The 18,516-nt window shown below is 40.9% G+C and overlaps 1 protein-coding gene across 10 annotated transcripts in view; it reads left to right on the top strand.

The window, feature by feature from the left end:
• The window catches only part of LOC140483855 (contactin-4-like), a 2,466,301-nt gene that overhangs the window by 359,658 nt on the left and 2,088,127 nt on the right, over positions 1 to 18,516 (top strand). For all 10 annotated transcript variants that reach the window (XM_072582595.1, XM_072582599.1, XM_072582606.1 and 7 more), the window contains one exon: positions 4,065 to 4,160. The gene's annotated coding sequence lies outside the window, so the exon portion shown is untranslated. The remainder of the gene's footprint in view (positions 1 to 4,064; positions 4,161 to 18,516) is intronic.

Genomic DNA, 18,516 nt, shown 5'->3' with positions numbered 1-18,516 from the left:
AACAGAATAATAGTTACAGTTACTAATACTAATTAACTGTTCCAGGGTAGTAACATCCTATAGATACACCCCTTGGCAAAAAGGTAAACTCAGAAACAGATTATCTTACATGCAATCCAGCTGCAGCGAGAGAGAGAGAAAAAAGTATCAAGTGAAAACTGAGAGAGTAGCAGCCAGGAGACATTTATTGCAGCTTCCAAACCTGTTGAGATTCCAACAGCAACTGCTTAAAACTAATTCTGAAAAAAAGTAGATATCCTGGTAAATGAGGATGGGTAACATCCATCCAGGCTGCTTCTACTGTCCCAATTTCAAAAAAAAAACAAAGGTCTCACAAGCTGTTTATGTTACCACAGACTGCTTGCTCCCTCTCACTCAATCTCTCTCTTGAAAGAAACCAGGACACGATACACCTCTCAAAGCTACAGCAATGTCGCACAAGGATATCAACGTGCTTGACAATGTACAAAATAAGATTTGTAAGGGTGACTGCAGAATTGAAAGATACACCTATACATCAAAAATGGACGTGCTTGAAACTATAGACTGAAGGGTGATCGAAGCACTTGACAAAAATGTATTTTCACTTATGCGCTTTAAAAAAAAGATTAAAGGCCATCAATGTGATCAAAACACCAAGAAATTAAATAGAGAACTTAAAGAAGGTGATGAGAATGTTGAATGTATTGTCATGGGATGCAATTCATGCAAAACATTTAAATAAGCAGATAAAGAAGGGCATACAGGGATATGGATCGACAGACAAGAATGGGCTGAAAGATACCTTTTGGGCAAAATGGCCTGCATTTGTGTTGTATGTAAATCAGTGGAAAGACAGTCAGAGATATGTATGTTCTTTGATGTTAAAAGTACATTGAGGATATTTTGAAATTAAGCTGGGCTGGGGGAGTCCAGAACAAGAGGACATAGGTTTCGGTTGAGAGGGGAAAGAGAAGCAACTTTTTCACGTAGACGGTGGTGCCTGTATGGAGTGACCTCCCAGAAAATTGGTAGAGGCTGGTACAATTAGAACATTTAGAAGGCATCTGGATGGGTATGCAACTAGGAATGGTTTAGAGGGATATGGGCCAAGTACTGGCAAACAGGACCAGATTAATTTAGAATGACATGGATGAGTTGGACCAAAGGGTCTGTTTCCATGCTGAACATCTCAATGACTCTATAAAGTGCCCCAGTATGGTGTCACACACTGCTGGAGTAGGTGGGATTTGAACCCAGGCTTTCTGAATGAGAGAGAGAGAGAGAGAGAGACTACCATCGTGACACATTGTTATAAAACCAGAAGAATGCCAATCAAACCTTTGATCCTGCTGTGCATTTAATAAGATCATGGCCTATCTGATGACTTCACATTTTCACCTCCCACCGGTAACCGTTCACTTGCTTGCTTATCAAGAATTCAACAACTTTTGCCTCAAAATAAATATTCAAAGACTCTGCTTCTGTTGCCTTTTGAAGTATTCCGAAAACTGGCAGCATTCTGAGAGAGAAATAAATATCCTTATCTGTGTACTAACTAGGTATAAGATTCTTCCATAAAAGTAAACGTCATTTCTGAGGGTCTTGTTGCACAGTGGTAATGTCCTTACCTCCGAGCTATGGGGCCCAGGTGTAAGTTCCATCTGCTCCAAATGTATTTCTTAACAGAGATAAATATAAATTGTGACCTTGAGACAGGATTTTTGTGGTGCAATGATAATTTCCCTTATCTCTAAACCTGGAGAGCTGTGTTCATGTACCACCTGCTTTCGGTGTGGAGTAGCATCTCTGAGTTGGTTGATTTTTTTAAAAAAGAATAGAATATAATATCCTTTATTGTCATGTATACTCCAGTGTAGAGGGACAGTGAAAGGTTTTTACACTATCTGTCTCTTAGGGCACCATCTTTGGTACAAGTACCGAGGTACAAATCTTGGATACAAAAGAGGAATGAAAAGTGGTTGAATTACTTTACAGAGTTTACAAAATAAGTTACAAACAAGACATTGTTAAAGAATTGTTATTACAGTCAGGTAAAAAGAAATTCAAATAAACATCAAAGTGTAATAGCTCAGCGCAGGACTTCTGCAGATGGTCTGACCAGTTGTGCCAGAGCCCAGTCCAACACCCATTCCCTCTGCACTCCAAACCTCCACTCTGCTCCATACCAGCACCTAACTGCTCCAGGGTAACTTCCAGGATTGCCTCCCCTGTGCTGACCTCCATCTGGGAATCACTGGCCATGCGCTGTTCCGGGGCCTCACTCCCAGATTCCTGTTCCGGAACTCACTATCCGCGTGCTGTTCTGGGACTCACTATCCACATGCTGTTCTGGGACTCACTGTCCGTGTGCTGCTCTGGGACTCACTGTCCACGCGCTGCTCTGGAACTCATTGTCTGCACAATTCTCCAGGACTCACTGTCTGTGCAGTGCTCTGGAGCTCACTGCCTTCACGCTGTTCCTGGTCTCGCTGCTCACACCCTGCTCAGGTACTCACTGTCCACGTCATGGTCCAGGATGCACTGTCTGTGCAGTGCTCCGAAGCTCACTGTCTGCACAGTGCTCTGGAGCTCACTGTCTGCACAGTGCTCTGGGGCTCACTGTCCACGTGCTGCTCCAGGACTCATGCTGTTCCGGGACTCACTGTCTGCATGCTGCTCCAGGACTCGCTGCCTGCGCACTGCTTGGTATTCACTGTCCGCACACTGCTCTGGGACTCACTGTCCACGTGCTATTCCGGGATTCACTGTCCATGTGCTGCTCTGGGACTCACTGTCTGCGCAATTCTCCGGGTCTCACTGTCTGTGCAGTGCTCTGGAGCTCACTGCCTTCACGCTGTTCCAGGACTTGCTGCTCGCACCCTGCTCCAGTACTCACTGTCCACGCGCTGGTCCAGGGTGCACTGTCTGTGCAGTGCTCCAAAGCTCACTGTCTGTGCAGTGCTCCTGGGCTCACTGTCCACGCGCTGCTCCAGGACTTGCTGTCCAAACGCTGCTCCAGGACTCACTGTCTGCGCAGTGCTCCGGAGCTCACTGCCTTCATTCTGCTCCAGGACTCACTGCTCACACCCTGCTCCAGTACCACGCGCTGGTCCAGGATGCACTGCCCGCACTATGCTTCAGGGCTCACTGCCCACGTGCTGCTTTGGGACATACCGACCGCGTGCTGCTCCAGGACTTGCTATCCACACATTACTCCAGGACCCACAGTCTGCGCACTTTTCCGGGACTCGCCATATTTGCACCGATTGGAGGCGTGCTGCACCTCAAGGATTCATCTCCGGTGCTAATAGAGATAAAAAAGGAAAAAAAAGGGAAAGAACGAAAGAAAGATTATGAAAAAGAACAGGTGGAATAGAGGACCTCTGGCAGAAGGGTCTTACTCTGCTACCATCTTGTCCATTGACAATATTACTTCCAAAACTTTATCCTGCTGTTACTCCATTTTAAAGAAAAGAAACATCATTTCTGCAATCCACTCTACAAGATTTCAGATTCTTCTGTTTCAGACAAGTTGCCTGTTACTCCCCTAAACTCCAGCAGATACGAGCTGAACCTGTCCAGTCTTTCCTCCTCAGACTCCTTGCCCGTTCCAGGTGTTAGTTTAGTGGACCTTCTTTAGCCCTAAAATTGAGTTATGTTATCTAAAACTGCATCAAAGTCTTGTTACTATTTTGAAATAAAGCTGTGATGCTTTTTGTGTCGATTTAATTAATCATGATGTGATAGTTACTGTGTGAAAGTTGTAAAATGTACCAATGAGTCATTTGTTCCTCTTCTAATTCTATATCTGAGCTAAGTCAAGCTTGAGCTCATTGATGGACGCAGTACAATGATGGTGCTGATTTTTTTCAATTGTAGAAAACTCTTTAATTTGAGTCCATTATGACAGGCATTTTGAATCTATTCTGGCATCTCTTAAAAGCACCTTGATTTGAATATCCAGATCCTGTTGCATTGTTGGGTTAAAATTAGATAAGTGAATAAAACATTTCATGCAAATATTTGTCTAATAGTTTCTTGACCATCAATTAAGAATGATGTGTTTGTTCTTTGCTTAACAGAGAAAACCTTTTAGCGAAGAGACCTGTATCTATGCTACAAAAGACTAAATAGAGGAAATATTGAACTCTTCAAAGAACCATTGTGAAGGCTGATTGGTAAGTAATTTGCTGAGCACTTAAAATTGCTTGATAGATTAATGCTAATTTGTTTTTTTTACTCACCAGGAAGACAGTAGGCCTATCGGGTTTCAATTGTTGATGCTCTGAAAGCTTATTATGTTGGTTGTGGATTGTGGTCGAATTGGCTTCACAATAAAATTATTGTTCGTAATTCACAGTGGAATGAAGTGTATCAGTAAAGCTCAATGCAATAAAAATCATTATAATACCTTTTGTCAAGCAGACATAAGTTGGAGATGCTTTGGTCCTTGGAGATGTAAATGCCCTTGTTTTCTATTAACATCTGATACAGAGCATTTGTTACTTCCTTTGGTGTGTATTATTAAATTTGAACCCAATAAATTGATCTTCATTTCTTTCCCCAAAGAGAGTTTCAAATTTCTCAATCTATTTAAAGCCATAATATATGGCACAATTTTGTTTCAGATATTCTCAAACAGGAGTCCTCTTGACACTCCAGGGCTCTGCCTTCATTGTACTGTTTACATATCCCCAGTACTTCTCCTTCAAACTCCAGGATCTGAGAGAATGCACAAGGACAGTTCATTGATTATCGTATACAAAGCTCAGTTATAAAGTTTGATTTGGCTTGTTTGTGCTGTGATGTACTTTCATTTTTGCATTGTGGTCAAGTAGTGCCTCTGATGGTTAAGAATGATGGGAAGATAAGGTGTGGGGCAGTTGAAAAGGGCTGGATAGCTTGTGGATAAGTTCTAAATGGACAGTGTGAGTGTAAAGTTTGTCACTGTGCTTTCTTGTTCCTTCCTCATTTGCCTGTCCTCATTTCTCACGATGTAACTGGTGGCTAGGGCTGTTCTCTTGGTGTCAATGGGTGCACCCCACTGCAGCACCCCACCACAAATCTTGCCATACTTACAGTACTGCTGTGCCAATTTCTGCCAATACTGGCCCTCATTACATCTTGGGCAGCAGCAAAGTTGCTGCGATATGATGTCTGCCTTCTCACATTTTGTGTAGAAAGATGCCTTCATAAAAGTGTGTACATTTTCAGCTGTGCTTACAGTGAATAGCCCTTGTTGCACAGTAGCGACCCTTTGGATTGCTGTGATAGCTCAATTGTATTCTGTGTTGGGCAGAGCAGTCTGATCAGAGCATCATGATTGCTGGCTGACTTGATCCTGATATTGACCTGCTTGAATCTTTGCCCCATTGTATACACTGAAGCAATAGGATCCCTTTCTGTACCATTAACATGCAGTAAGACAGTGCAATGTACATGCACTCAGTAATACTCAGTAATACAGTAAACTTTGGTGAGACTGCAGTTCTTACAGAACTACGTACTCATATACTGCCTGCTGGTTTTCAATCAGAGACTCCAGAGTGTAGTTATCTCTTTGCTTACAGGCCATCAGTGATTTTGCTAATGCAGCACAGTGGAAAGAAAACTCTACGATGTTCCAAATATCTCCAGCCTGAGGTGTAAAGGAAAAATAATTAACATTGTAGTTGCAGTTGTAGCAGATCGGTCATCCTTTGTGAAAAGTAGGCATGTTACACATGAGGTCCAGAGTGGAGAATAGTTAGGGGCAGAAATGACCTTCTGCTGAGAGCCCATCTCCTTTTTGTCCTCTCTTTTTGCAGCAGTTTGTCATGTTCTCCCTGCCTCTCTTTATTTTCCTAGTTTTACTGTAAACTCCAGGAATGCCCGTTTTGCACAAGTACCTCTGAGCAACTGATTTACAGTCTATTTGCATTCTGTATTTTACGTTCTTAAGCTTTGCTTGTTCCACTTCGTTTTCAAGTATAAATTTGTAACCTGGCAAGAAAGCACTCACCTCATTATAGAATATGCTCAAGGAATGTTACCGTTGTTCAAGACATTGCCGAGGCCTCATTTGGAGTACTGCACACAAGTCTGGTTGCCCTGCTATAGAAAGGATGTGGTTCAATTGGAAAGGGTGTAAAAAAGATTTACAAGGATGTTGCAAAGACTGGAAGGCTTAAGTTATGAGGGGAGGCTTGACAGGTTGGGAGTTTGCTTCCCTGGAGCATAAAAGGCTGAGGGGTGATCTTATAGAGATTGATAAAATTATGAAGGTCATAGATACGGTGAATAGCCAAGGTCATTGCCCCAGGGTAGGGGAGTCCAAAGTAGGTTTCAGGTGAGAGGGGCTGAAAATGTGTTGCTGGAAAAGTGCAGCAGGTCAGGCAGCATCCAAGGAGCAGGAGAATCGACATTTCTTTCCTGAAGAAGGGCTCATGCCCGAAACTTTGATTCTCCTGCTCCTTGGATGCTGCCTGACCTGCTGCATGTTTCCAGCAACACATTTTCAGCTCTGATCTCCAGCATCTGCAGTCCTCACTTTCTCCTTCAGGTGAGAGGGGAAAATTTTAACAGAGACCTTAGAGACAACTTCTTCAAACACAGGATGGTGCAAATGTGAAACAAGCTGCCAGAGGAAGTGGTAGTGGCAGGTAGAAATGACAACATTTAAAAGACAGTTAGACAGGAAAGGTTTAGGGGATATGGGCCAAATGCTGGCAAATGGGACAAGTTCATTTTGGGAAACCTGGTTGGCATGGACAAGTTGGGCTGAAGGGCCTGTTTCTGTGCCAAATCAGCAAAAAGCCTTCAAACACCTGTACATCACCCCTTAGAGACACTTGCCACTTGGGACAATTGCAAAAATTGCCAACACTTGTACAATTGTCGCAACAGCGAGATGAACTGAACCAGCATTGACAGAGTAGAGACAGCACTGGTGGATCCTTCCTGTTGCTGAGTATAGGCTCAGTTATGTGAAGTAGTGAAAGGGATTTGTTGAGAACATGGAACTCCAAAATAGTTTCAAATCAGTGTTGCATGCTGATAAAGATTGTGACCTGCATATTCTGCATCTTTCTGCCAGATATTCCCTGGACACCTGTCTCATGATTGCAGTCATATAACATTTGGTAGACTTCAAACCACAATGTGTCCTCATGCTAAAGAACCTGACTGGGACCTGAAAGGAACTCAGAACCCACCGCAAAAATGAGCACCACATGACCTCCTTTCTTGCTTAAAATAAAACAAAGAGCTGTGGATGCTGGAGATAATCTTTCATTTGGGGAACCTGCAGCCCTGTTTCTATCATATTTTCAGCACAGCCAACCAATTCTCACCCATGCTTAGTCCTGTTATGATATTACATGGATAGCTTTTAGCACAGTTTACCCACTCTCTGCTATTCTTCACTCTCAAGATCACGTATTCAGTTTTCCTTTTGTCCTGGCCGACTACAATCCTGATGAAGGGCTTATGATCCAAAACATCAACTCTCCTGCTTCTTGGTTGCTGCCTGACCTGCTTTTCTTTTCCAGCGCCACACTCTTCGACTACTATAAATACGGGTGGCATGGTGGCTAGGTGGTTAGCACTTCTGCCTCACATCACCAGAGGCCCAGGTTCAATTCCAGCCTTGTTCAACTGTGTGATGTTTACCCATTCTCCCCGTGTCTGTGTGGGTTTCTTCTGGGTGCTCCGGTTTCCTCCCATAATCCAAAGATGTACAGGTTATGTGAATCAGCCATGCTGTATTGCCCATAGTGTTCAGAAATGTGTAGGTTAGGTGCATTAGTCAGGGTAAATTTAGAGTAATAGGGGAATGGGCTTGGTTGGGATACTCTTCGGAGGGTTGGTTTGCTGTTGGTAGGCGGAAGAGCTTGTTTCCACACTGTAGGGATTCTATGGTTCTACGAATCCCCATATCTCTCTGACTGAACTCCGTCTCCACCTATCAACTCAACTTCCCCATTCCCCCTAATCTGTTCTTCAGCATAAATACCACCTTTTACCAGCTGTTATCAGTTCTGATGAAGAGTCACTGGGCCTGAAATGTTAACTCTCCTATCTCTCCACAGATAGTGCCAGGCCTGCTCAGTTTTTCCAGTAATTTCTGTTTTGCTACTTTCTCAACTTGTGACTTTGTTTGCCTGGAGTACTGTATGTAAGTTGTAATCAAATGATCACAGCCCGTTCAATAGCATCTGAGTTTTGTGAATCCTTAACATTGTCATTTGAGCTTTTAACATGATTAAAAATAAAATGCCCAATGAAATTCCAAACCTGGGAATGTGGTATATATTAATACGGATCTTTGGAAAATGAATGTAAATTGGGGAAAAAAGTAGCAATTTTGATACTGAGGAACACAGCACTGGTGCAAAAAGATAGCAGTAAAGTATATCGGCCAGGAAATTCTATGGGTAAGAAGTAAGGAACAGGAAAGGACAAAAGAATCTTTTGACAGTTGCTAAGAGATGTTGGCAATGATCTGAAGGAATGATGATCACTAATGATCTGAAGAAAATGTTATCTATTTGTTCAGGGATGTGGACTTATCCTTAATTGCCATTCAAGGTGGCAATTTCTCGAATCACTGTAGTCCATGTGTTGTAGGTACACCCGTAGTGCTTTTAGAAAAGGGCTATATTAAACAGGATATTAACTGACAACAGTGAAGTAACAGCAATATAATTATTAGTCAGGATGGTGTGTGGCTAGGAAGAGGTACTTACAGGTTTTAGTATTTCTATGCCTCTGCTGTCCTGGTATTTCTTGGTAATGGAGGACATGGGTTTCAAAGGTGCTATCCAAAGAGCTTTGGGTAGTTGCTAGGATGATTAAATAAAACACTGGGGAAGCACAAAGCAGAAATTACATGTTGCTAAAAGGAAATTTTAATTTTGATGCACTTTGAGAAGCAGAGTAGCTCAAATAGTACAGATGATACATTTTCTAAAATGTAGTTTTCTGAAACAATGTTTCAAAAGAAAATGAAATGATGTCGCCTTAATGATGAGTAATGGACCTGCATTAGGTAACAATCAGATAAAACACTTGGGAATACAGGCCCTGTGTGACAGGCCACATTAAAACCAGCTGCTGCTGATGCTCAGATGGATAATGAAGATAACAGATAATGAAATAAAAAAACATGATCAATTAACATGTTGTATCCATTTTCTCAGGAACGTAAGACGTCCAAATATAAAATTACCAGTAGTATAAGGATAATAAAGAAATAGAAATGCAATTGTTATGTTCCAAAGATTTCTTGAGCTAGAAATTATGCCTTTGGGTGTGTATGTTCCAAACATTACTCATTGTATATCTGGCGCATGCGGGAGGGAGAATCCAGACAATTATAAGCATGTCAACTTAATGACAATTGTCAGGATGGTACTGAAGATGAAGGGACTGAATCTGTGAACAATTATAAATTAATCCAAGAGATTCAGCATGGATTTGTGAAGAGTAACTTATATCGAATCAATGTAACTGCATTTTTTGAGTAGATTACTAACATGGTGAACAGAGTAGTGTCTGTGGAGATTATCGACATGAATCTTCAGATACATTTGACACAGTTCTGCATTAACTATTATTCACAAAAACAAAATGAGATTGAGCAGAATTGAAGATAATTTTGTAACATGGGTTAGTTATATATGGGTGGTTGGAGAAAGATAATTGGGATCAAAGGAATACATTCAAATCAGTGGGATATTAGAAATCCTGTTTCCTGAGATTTTGCACTGGGGCATCAATCTTCTGTCACATGTATAAATAACTTTGATGAAGAAGCAAAGTATGACAGATCAAAATTTCCGCATGACTTTGTGTTTTTGAAGGTCACCACGTGTATGTATAGGAGCCGGAGGTAACAACAAATCAATAACAGCTCATATAAGTGATATTAAATTCTGGAAGCGCATGTTCCATACAATCATCCATTTTGGGTCAATGAAAGACAACTTTGCAATGTATTGTTAATTAGTGTCAGAAAGGAAATCTAAAGGAGCAGAGCGATTTTCATGGTCAGGTATATTAAAAAAATTACGAAGTTCGTGTGCAGCCGAAAAATTTAATTTAAAAACATTAGTGGAAGGTTGGCTTTTATCTCATGTGGTTTGGTGTATAAAGTGAGGGAATTGTGCTTCAGTTTTGCAAAGCATTAATGAAACCCGCACCTGCAGTTTTGATGCAGTTTTGAATACCACATCACAACGATGATGAACTGGTCTTGGAGTACTTACAGTGCAAATTCATTTGAATTATATCAATACAAATGGGTTAAATTATAAGGAGAGGTAGCATAAATTTGGTTTGCATTTACTCGAATACAAATGCTTGAGGAGTGGTCTAAGTCAACAGTTTAGAAAGATAAAAGAAAGGGCTGTGTGGCACCTTGGTACTTATGACACAGGGATTGCAAGCCAAACCAAACCAGTCTCTCTATCACTGGATTTGCAAGTGAAATTAAAATATCCAATGATGCTCAAAATGGATCATCTCCTCCTAACCAGAGCTTACAAAAATAAAGTTCGAAGGAAGGGTCACCAGACCTAAAATATTGACTCTGATTTCTCTTCACAGATGCTGCCAGATCTGCTGAACTTTTGCAGCAACTTCTGTTTTTGGTTCTTACAAAAATAGACCTTGGGCACCCCCAAGTTAACAACTTAAACAAAAGTTAACAATTTGATATGAATAGTGTAACTTTAGCAGAACAAAAGTAACCAACAATGGAATCTAATTAATATATATAATCTAAATCCAACTTTCCTTGATCCTAACACCCAAACCCACAGAAAAACTTAGAGACAGACATGGTTAAGGGAAAAATAGAAAATAAAACAAAAGAATTTTAATTTGTCAGTTCAATGAAAGAGCTTCAAGTTCTGAAAACCAGGTCTTCGTGAAATGCTTGTGAAATGAATCCTCACAAGCATGTAAAATTGTATATCTTGCTCAAATTCCAAAGGTACATGATTAGTGCAAACAATTTCAGAAGACACTGAGGAATATTCACTTATTTCTTGCAGATTGGAATTTTTTTGTCAGAACATTCAACAATTTGATAACTGGAGAGGATACTCAAGAGAGCAAACCAGAGCTACTGGTCCAGAAGCTTCCAAAATCACTCTGCCTTTTGCAAAACACCACAAAGGAACCTGTTATTTCCTTCTCTCCTCTTTTTAATTAACATTCTCTGCAGTTGGCTGGTTAGCACCAGTCCTTCATCATTGACCAATTCAACATCCAACCAGATGTGGGCCCTCAGTATTACAACCACTCAGTGCCAATTCGTCAGCAGTGTTCTTCGATATCAGTAATAAATTTCATTTAACTTCCAGGCGAGTTCCCAAATGTGGTGGAGGGAGTGAATCCTTGTGGACGGGTTTCCAGTAATATGGTTACTTTGTTCTGGATGATATCAATCTTCTTGAGTATTGTTGGAGCAGCACTCATCCAATAAATTGGGATGTATTCAATTACACTCCTGACATGAACGTTGTAGGTGGTGGACAGGCTTTATGGAGTCAGGAGCTCCATTACTCACTGTAGGATTCCTCACCTCTGACCTGCTCCTGTAGCCACAGTACTTGTATGGCTAGTCCAGTTCAATTTCTTGCCCACAGTAGCCTTCAGGATGTTGGCAGTTTTTACGAGGGTGGTTTCAATGATGGTAATGCCATTGACTGTCAAGGGGCAATGGTCAGAAACCTTTGAGATGTCCTGGACCTGACATGACTGACTTCTTTAGTTTCCCAATAGGTCTGTTCCTCAGTATCTTTTTCATTCATTTGTGGCCTGGAGAATATGCCCATTCGCATAACGGTACTTTCATTGTTTCTTAACACTAATCAAATTGATCTGTCCTTGACCCTCCAGGCCATCCTCTCTCTCTTTCATACAAAGCTACTCTTTGTTCAACACTGTCAGTCCTTCTCTCTTTGTTTTCTTACCTTTCCAGAACCCTGTGTGTCTAGGAATAGATTACACACAGTCCTACAATTATATGAGCCAGGCAATTGTTATCCCTCTGATATAAGATAACCTCAACAATGTTGGTACCTGCAGTCACCAAACGTATTTAGCATTTGTGCACTTTTTTATATACACTGGAAACTTAATTTAGACCTCGACCTTTTGACCTAGCTGCACTGAACCACACTTGAACTTGCACACTATAAGCAATAATTTGGATGGTGAAACAGAGAGTTGATTTATACAAATTGGTATATGTTTCTATCCATCCTTCCTTAACCTTATGTGCACCTTTGTTTTTGCCCCCTTTAGTACTTCATCCTGGTTCCCACACCCTTGCTGGGATAGTTAAAGCTCTCTCTAACAACAAGAGTCAGGCATGCTGCAAGGTGATTGGTCCCTGCACTATTGAGTTTCAGACTAACTGGACTGTGGTGGTCCCACCTCTCCCAGAAGCTGTCCTGATGTTAAGAATCTGAACCCCTCCCAACATTTAAAGTTATAAATTCCCCTGCTCTATCCACCCATTTGACTACTCACCAATGTGCAGCACAGCAATCAATCTGGAAGTTATATTTTTAATCTCCTGCTTATCATTTTATTTCCATCTCCCTGAGCTTTGCACATAGGGCCCCATCTCTTGTCCTGTCTCGCCATGTGTAATTGGCGTTGATGTAGGCCATGATCTCTGGCTGGTCATGCCAACTCTCAGGATGCGTGTGTAAGAAAGGAAGAGGTTGGGAAAGTGGATGACTCCTCTGTGAGTGTATAATACATCTATCTGCATGTGGATCTGAAAGGCTCTGTCTCAGATCCAATGTGTCCTCTGACTCATCTCTGAGCGATACTCATGCAAACTGATACACAACTCCACACCATCAGTGGGTGTGCAGAACCTACAGATACTGCTTCATGAAAATTGTGCGTAATCAGTGTTTGAATGCTGAAACTGCTGGTATTTCTGTCTCAGCACCTCAAGGCAAGTTCAAATTATGGTAATTAGCAATTAGGATCAGAAACTGTATGCTAAAAGTAGGATTTCAAACTAGCATGTCTTATTAGCACAGGCTCATTTCAAACCTGTTTTTTTTTAACCAAAGTAACTCTTTATAGCTGCATTAATGTTCTTTTCAGAGGAATGAATGTGAAACTCTGCAACATTTTACTCTGCAACATTTTACTCTGCAACATGTGCTGCTTTTATATTAAACATTGACTCCAAATATTCATCACCTTCGAGAGCTGACAGCTTTCAAACTAGAATTTTCAGACAGCTGATTTATGTAAATGTATACAACTCATATCTATTGCAGTACAGGTCAAAAAGTAATAACTTCTTCCGTTAATAGACTTTGAATCCCTATTAGCTGTGATACTGAGCCAATTAATTTGATCTCTTGACAGAGTGATGAAATATAATGATCCTGCACATCGTTTTGAACTCTAGAAAATTATCTGACATAAATCCTATTTTGTAAAATGCTTGTAAAGCAACTTCCATCCGCAGAAGTATGAAAAAGTGACCGAGAATTTTGTGAATTCAGATTCCCTGTAGTCAATGTCAAGTTAAGACAGGGACATTCCAGATATGAATTTGACAGGCACTTTAATATGAGAAGGATGATTAATATTATAATAGTTCTTACCTGTGGAAATTCTAATTGTTCGTCATGCCAAGATTTGTAATTCAAATAGTTTTTTGAAAAGGAATAAAAACAGAATTGATTGTTTGGCTCCAAGAAACAATTGGGCAATTGGATGAAAATGACTAAGAATTAGCATTTTAACTTTTTTAGTTGGAGCATTGAACTAGGGAGTATGAGCAGTCTTCTCCATCAGAAGATTAGGATTGATCCCAACTCTGTCTCCTGACTGTCCCCATAAATCTTGATTCTCTTGCTCATTAAAAATGTTTTTTTTTCAGATTTCTGAAGAAGGTTCAGTGGACTCAAAATGCTAACTCTGTTTTCTCTCCACAGATACTGTCAGACCTGTTGGGTTTCTCTGGTAATTTGTGTTTTATTTTCAGATTTCCAGCATTCATAGTTCTCGGTTTTATAAAAATATATCTTCGCAGCTATGAATAAATTTAACCCAGCCTTCAATAATTCTTGGGGAAAAGAATTCTGCATATTAATGACTCTCTGCCAGAAAAACTCTTCTTCAACTCTGTCATAAAAGGGAGACTGATTATTGTTAAACCCTGTCCTCCAGTTCTACTCTTTCCCATCAGAGGAAGATTTTCCCAATATCTATTTCACCAAATCCCTTCAAGATCCTGTAGAATTCAGTAAGATCACCTTTCATTCTTTTAAATTCCATGAGTATAGGCCCAATCTGTTCAGCCTTTCTTTATAAGCCGTTCATCCCAGAATTGAATCACGTGAATCTTCTCTTCCAATACAATTTTTTGTAAACAAGGAGACATTATTCTTGATGTGATCTTACCAATGTCAAGTGCAACTTCAATAAAGCTTCTTTGCCTTTCCATGACATTCCCCAAACATTAAAATTCTGTGTGTTTTTCACTTGTGCTACCTGCATTGAAATTTGAGATTCATGTAACATCAATTTCTGCAATCAACCCCTCCCCCTCCATTTAAATTGTACATTGCTTTATGCTTGCTGCTAAAGTGGACATATTTGCATTTTCCCACATTACAAGCCATCTGCCAACACTTTTGTCCACTTACCCTGTCTGTATCCTCTTGCAGGCTCTCCATCTTGACCATATAATTTTTGATCTGCTTTGGCATGGCAAATTTAGTTACCATATATTCAGTTCCGTCATTAATGTCCTTGATATGGATTGTAAATAGTTGAAATCTCAGCACTTGCGCCACTAACTTCTGTTTAGGTTTCTTTCCAGAGCATTAGTATGGAGATATGGACGATTACGTGCTGCACTGATTAGACACAAACTTTCACCTAGCATGAGCATTTTCTATCACAGAGATGGAGAGTGAATAAAATCTGCTGATTGACTTAGAGGCATAGAGCTACACAGCATGGAAACAGACCCTTTGGTCTAATTTGTCCAATCCGGCCAGATATCCTAAACTAATTGAGTCCCATCTGCCAGTATTTGGTCCACACCCCTCCAATCCCTTCCGACACAAGCACCCATCCAGGTGTCTTTTAAATGTTGTACCCGTCTCCACCACTTCCTCTGGCAGCTTGTTCCACATGTGCACCACCAATAAGTTACCCCTAGGTCCCTTTTAAATTTTTTTGGTTATCTCCTCAACAACCCAATCAAGTTAGTGAAATACAATTTCCCTTTGCAGTGCCCCAAAGCTCTTTGCATTACCGCACGTGATGAATGTGTGAACTTCCGGGTCCCATCATTGCTCTTCAGGTTGTAAGTAAAACCAAAATAATCAGAGCCTTCTCAGCTGAAAGGGTCAACAGAACTGTTGGACAAGATGTTGAATTTGTTCAAATGCTATGTTGAGTGGATGATTGACACTTGTGCGGCCAACGTGACTAGAATACGTCTTAATTGTTCTCTTCCTGCAATGGCAGCCTCAGCTCAATTTGAGTAAGACAGCTGATTGCTTTGCCTTCTTGCTTCAGATAACTTTTTTATTGGCTATCCCAAGGCACTCCGGATCCTGGAGCGCACTGGCCTGTTCGGTGGCTCTTTCATGGGTTCAGGTTCTGTAGCCTCCTAGGTCTTTCCTGATAGAAACATTTGGGCCCATGGTGGAGGACAGGAAGTGTGGCAGGACATCTCTACGGTAACCAAAGTTGTTACTCCTCTTCCCTGATAGTGTGCATTTCAACCTTCTTCATCTATCTCAGGGCTGGTGCAACTTAAGGGAGATCAAGTTCCTGTTCTTGGAAGTGTCAGAGGCTTGAACTATTTCTTCCTCCTCTTGGTGAGATCCTATCTTTGTGTTGTGCTCACCAGAGTATGACCCTGAATCTACACTAGATACTTTGTGCACTGAGGTGACTATCACTGTGCTGGTGGAAAGTGGGAAGATATGCCTTGATCATACATCCTCCAGATTGAATCACAGTCCTGATAAAGGTAAGCATTTAATCTGAGCTGTGCTCCTTTTGCTCCTGTATTAGGAGAGGTATTTGGAAGCTACATAGAAGAGAATAAAAATTTCTGAGTGCTATGAGCCATTGCCCCTGCTAAAGGTTTCCTTAAGATCTTGAAAGTATTGAGTAGTGTGATATTACAGGCAGAGTTAGGAGAATTTATAATGGGGAATAGCAAAATGGAAGAGGAGCAAAATGATCACTTTGTTTCTATATTCACTGAAGAAAATACAATAAATCTGCCAGAATTAGAGATTCAAGTGATGAGGAAGAATTAGGAATTGAAGGAAATTAGTGTTAACTAATTGAGAAATTAATAGGATTGAAAATTGAAAACTTCCTGCATCTTGATATTCCACACAACAGTATGTTGACAAAGAAAGCTGTGGTGAAGGTGGATGAATTGGTGATCATCTTCCAAAATGCTATAGGTTTGGACTATGTTGGAAGAAAGGAAATGTGGCCCCACTTTTTAAAGAGAGAGCAAACGGAAAATGACAGCATTATTATCTTGACGTGAGTGGTAGAGAAAATGCTAGCATTCAATATAAAAGACATAATAAGTGAGGAATTGGATAATAATAAATCTGATTGAGCACAATCAACAAGGCTTTGTGAATGGGAAATTTTTTGATGACTCTGCTGGAATTTGTTGAGGATGTCATCGAAATAACTTTTATAAAGGGGGTCTGGAGAAATGTTGTACATGGATTTCCGCAAAGCGTTCAATAAAGTTCACATAGGAGATTGGTATGCATTCTTAAATTCGAGCTGAAAATGTGTTGCTGGAAAAGCACAGCAGGTCAGGCAGCATCCAAGGAGCAGGAGAATCGATATTTCGGGCATGAGCCCTTCTTCAGTCTGAAGGTTTCCTGAAGAAGGTTTCCTGAAGAAGGGCTCATGCCCGAAACGTTGATTCTCCTGCTCCTTGGATGCTGCCTGACCTGTTGCACTTTTCCAGCAACACATTTTCAGCTCTGATCTCCAGCATCTGCAGTCCTCACTTTCTCCTATGCATTCTTAAATTGCAAAAGATATGAGTTAGTGCACTTGTACAAACCCAGAATGATCAACAGGCAGAAAACAAAGTGGAGTACCACAAGGATCAGTACTTGGCACCATCTGTTCACATTTTTGTTTTAATTTGGATGTGGGACCCAAATGGAATACTTCCAAGTTTACGAAGTCAAGCTTACTGGCCATTTGTGCCGTAAGGGAAATTCAAAACAGCTTCAAAAGGATTTGGACAAACTTAATGAGTGAGGAATAATGTGGCAAGTGGAATGTAATGTGGAAAAAATGTGACTTAGTCAGAAGAACAGATGCTTATAGTGTCTCTTAAACATGAGAGGTTAGAAAGTGCAGGTATATAAAGGGACCGATGTGTCCATGTCAATAAGTCCACAACAGCCAACATGCAGGTGTAGCAGGGAATTAGGAAGGTTATTGGCAAGGTATGACAAGAGGATTTGAGTATGAGATGAACAATGACTTGCTTCAGTTGGATGAAACCTTTATTAGACCACACCTGGAGGACTGTTACAGTTTTAGTCCCCTTAGTTTGGGAAGGACACTATTGTCACAGAGAGAGTGTAATAATGTTTAGGCAGATTTGTTTCTGTGATGGTGAAACCGTGTTCTCTGAATAAATATATAATGGGAAGAATAGAACATTCCAGACCATTGTGGAGCAGGTCATCTATGTGCCCATTGCAATGTTTCTGATGCTGGGACTACTTAAGTGTAGCCCACGAATGCACACCAGATGGGCAATGACTATATAATCCTTTCCATTCACAACAACTCCTGATGCTGAAGCAGTCTGTGCCTGCTTATGGCAAGACCGGAACAAAAAGAAAAAAATCAGGTTTGGGCTGATTGACTGAAAGGCAACTGCTAGGGCACAGGTGAAATGACCTTGGTGAGAAGCATGCATGTTGTTGTTCTGTGAGATGATAGCACCTTCAATGTATGTGGAGCCACTGTCATACCCACGAAGTGGGTCTCACCAATCCTAATTGTTTGTGACCTGATTAATTTGCAGGAATTGCTTGAGAGTTAATAAGGTGATGTGAGCACTGCATGAGGCAAGTATTGATCTCGTTGGCTCAGTCTGACATCCTGCAGTGAGAGTTTGTGGCTATGACCTACACTATAAGGGGAGCTGAGCTATTGGTCCCCCAGATGCTGCATTATGAGCAAGTCCACCAGAACCTGGAATCATCAGAAGTGACTACAATACTTCCTTGAAGGGCACTACTGCATCAGTTTCTTGTTCTCTTGAAAACATCTGGGTACACCCTTTTTATTTTCTGTGTAGGTTGGCAGTTTTGTATCAGATAAAAGTTATGAAAGAGTTGTTGACAAACTTCGAGTAGAGAAATTGTTAATGTTGCCCAAAATCCAATTGAAACATTTGCAGGGCACCTGGCTCCAAATCTATGGTTCTAATTGCTATGAGTGAGTTCTTGTTAATTGTATCTGTGATTGTTATCATGC

The sequence above is a fragment of the Chiloscyllium punctatum genome, chromosome 12 (genome assembly GCF_047496795.1).
Source record: "Chiloscyllium punctatum isolate Juve2018m chromosome 12, sChiPun1.3, whole genome shotgun sequence".
Classification (NCBI taxonomy): Eukaryota; Metazoa; Chordata; class Chondrichthyes; order Orectolobiformes; family Hemiscylliidae; genus Chiloscyllium; species Chiloscyllium punctatum.
This window is presented reverse-complemented; position numbering and strand designations above follow the sequence as displayed.